This window comes from Dipodomys merriami, unplaced genomic scaffold (genome assembly GCF_024711535.1).
Source record: "Dipodomys merriami isolate MVZ:Mamm:240054 unplaced genomic scaffold, mDipMer1.0.p SCAF_759, whole genome shotgun sequence".
Lineage (NCBI taxonomy): Eukaryota > Metazoa > Chordata > Mammalia > Rodentia > Heteromyidae > Dipodomys > Dipodomys merriami.
Genome location: NW_027206356.1, coordinates 116,566 through 119,970, shown reverse-complemented (window position 1 = coordinate 119,970; position 3,405 = coordinate 116,566). Strand labels below are relative to the sequence as shown.

Sequence of the window (3,405 nt, the reverse complement as noted above, 5' to 3'; positions counted from 1 at the left end):
TAATGTAAATTTATTCTTAAAACACAAAAAATACCATGATATAGTGTAAGAGAACTCACTATTGAACATAGGAGCCTTAAGAGCTTTCTAATAGATCCATTATTTATTGGTACCCAACATTAGAAAAATGTATGCGGCATTGGTAAAATAGAAGTCCTTTGCATGACTACATACATTCCTTGTTTTTATAAGACACTTGCTTTCATCTAAAAAGTAGGCCTGTCTATTGTCTTCATGTGATTTTGATGATTGAAAGTGCTTAGTGAGAAGGTCAAAATGTATTAGTAGTCCTTCATTATCAATTCTCATTTTCTTCTTGGAGAATATAATAATCAAATCAATAGTTCAGAATCGGCAAGCAATACTTCAGAATCATGCTTCCAGTGCAAGTGGATCACCAGTAAGAAATCCTCAATACCAATTTCCACAAAGTTTTGTCACAGATACAATCTCCCTGCCTTCTCTAGCTGCTTTACTACCCTCTTATTCCTTCATTGTACAAGAAAAGTATGATTCAACTGATTTCAGTCAGATCTGTTACTAGAACTATCAAGGATTTATTTTACTGTCTGTAGTTTGGTAAAATTATGTCTCTTTATGTAGGCTACTAAAAATGTATTTACTAACTTCAAGTAAATACATAAATTCGATTTCCATCTCTTTTAAAAAATAAAATTTTGTTTGCTCTACAAATTGATCAGAGGCATGGATTATGTGGCTAGCTACGTCATTACATATCTTTCTCTTTCTTTCTCTCTCCCTTTCATGGTTCTCATATATAACACAATTGCTCCATAATTATCCTAATTTATTTTGCTTTTATATTTTTGGTTGTATCCTTTCACTTTTTGCTCTGCCATTTCCCAAATCATTTATATGGAAGGCATTATTTCCTATTTTCTCATGCCTAGAATAAGCTGCACATGGAGACATCACTGGTCCTCATTTTCAGTGTGTACATTTGAATATGGAGGAATATCTTTCCTCTGCTCTCCATCAATTCCATACTCTCCAGTTAGAATAATTTCGAATAGTAAAATTGGAAAAAGAGAAAATAAATCATGGTGAATAAACAGTTGCAGAAAATTCACCAGATATTTCTGACCAGTTCAACCAATGTGAACTATTAGGGAAATACATGGACACCTCATTCCCACTGGCACTCAAAGTCTCTGGTTAGGCAATTCTTAGGAATATGGGGAACAAGATGCAAAAGTAAGGAATGGTATCAATTGCAAGAAAAAAAAATGGAGAAGGATCCAACCATATTTCTTCAATTGGCTGTCGAAAATATTCAGCTTACTACAGTGCGGAGACTTCTTTTTCAAAAGGCCACTTATGTGAATAGTAGGGATGATGATCAGTATATCCCTCTTCAAGAAACCTACGGTGGACACTTAGACATTGTCAGTCAGTTGGTTTCTCAAGCGGCACATGCAATAACTGTAGATGACTGGACACCCCTGAACAGTGCATACACGTGGAATAATACCAGAGTCGCTTCTTTCTTACTTCATCATGATACAGATACCAATGGCCAAACTAACGGACTTTTTTTTTAAATTTTTTTTGGTCTGGTCGTGGGGCCTGAACTCTGGGCCTGGACGCTGTCCCTCATCTCTTCAGCTCAAGGCTAGCACTCTACCACTTGAGCCACAGCACCACTTACCGCTTTTTTTTCTGCTTATGTGGTGCTGAAGAATCGAACCTTGGGCCTCATGTATGCAAGGCCAGCGCTCTACCACTGAGCCACTTTCCCAGCCCAAATATTTTTGTTTGTTTTATTTTTGTTGTTGTTGTGATTTTTTTTTTTGGTGGGTCATGGGGCTTGGGTGCTGTCCCTGTGCTCTTCAGCTAAAGGGGAGTGCTCTACCGCTTGAGCCACAGTAACACTTCCCCAAACTAAAGGACTCTTGACACCCTTATATCTTGCTGTTGAGAATTGAGATAGCAAAGATACGCTGGATCGCCTTCTGTTGAACCATTATATAAATCCAGGCCTGAAGAACAACATAGAAGAAACTCTATTTGACATTGCCAAAAGCATAAGTATGTATCACTACCTCTATGAAGTTGTAAAAGGCTGTACAAATTGTTCACCGAAGTCCTAATGGTCGGGTTAAGTTTCTTAAATTTCAAAAATGCAAGTTCATCTTTTGTGTCCCTACAAAATATTTTCACAATCCAAATAAGAGCAATATCTTTCTTTTTGGTCGGTCATGGGGCTTGAACTCTGGGCCTGGAGCTATCCCTGTGATCTTCAGCTCAAGATGAGCCCTCTACCACTTGAGACACAGCTCCACTTCCAGTTTTCTAGTGGTTTATTTGAGATAAGAGTACCACAGACTTTCCTTCCCAGGCTGGCTTTGAACCATGATCCTCAGATCTCAGTCTCCTGTTTAGCTCGGATTATAGGCATGAACCACCAGTGCCCGGCAGCACCAATATTTTACTGTAAAAATTCATGGATTCCGCGGAATTCTTCCAAGTGAATTGCCTGCCTTGGGTGGAAAAATGTATTCAATAGATTTTGTAAACATGTATAATAATTTCTTCAGAGTTTGTGATTTTTTAATAAGAAATAATTTTAATTTACCTGTTGAAATGAGTAGTACAGAAACTAAAATATTTCTGGTGCTTGTCTGAAAAAGTATATTTTAAAATATTCCATATTCTATGTTTGCATAATGTTCACAATTTATTTTCTCCTAGATATACATTGAATTCTATATTATTTTATAATATATACGTTCATTAATGTGTCCTTTCCGATTGTATTCCATATAGAAACAGTTTGATTCCTTTTTTTCTAGGTCTTAATATTATTTTTCTTTGGGATAAAATGACAATGTTGTTTAATTTGAAAAGTTTTGTAAAATTTATGCTATGTAAACGCCTTTCTGAGGTGATTTAATACACTGATGTCAAACTAAATTTAATTATATGAATTACGTGTATTGTTACACTTGTAATTTTGTAATCAACTTTTTAATCACTTTTTTTCATTTCTTGCATCTGAAGAATGAAAAATATGGAATACTTCTCAAATTTTCATATTATCCTTGTGCAAGTGCCATGTTAATCTCTGTATTGTAGTTTGAGTATACGTGCTGCTGAAGCATGTAGTATCCTCTAAATTTAATAGTTAATGCTGCAATCTTTATACAGGCTTATATCTATGGGTGCCTACTTGTAACAAGGAAACCTTATTGTTCCTAACAATGCTATCGATCTTATTTCCCTAAAATTCTGTGAATATTGGAAAAAATTATATTGATCAGCCGATTGCTCACATTTGCAAACTTTTTTTGCCAATGAATATCTTAAGTCTTTTTATTTGGAATTTGATCATACTCTCTATTATTTATAATTAGGTCCAAAGGTGATGGCTTTTTCAAGTATTTA

The 3,405-nt window shown here is 35.2% G+C and overlaps 1 pseudogene; it reads right to left on the bottom strand.

Moving 5' to 3' along the window:
• Nucleotides 1-3,025: 3,025 nt before the first annotated feature.
• LOC138818428 (U6 spliceosomal RNA) lies at nt 3,026-3,122 on the bottom strand (annotated as a pseudogene).
• Between the last annotated feature and the right edge of the window lie 283 nt (nt 3,123-3,405).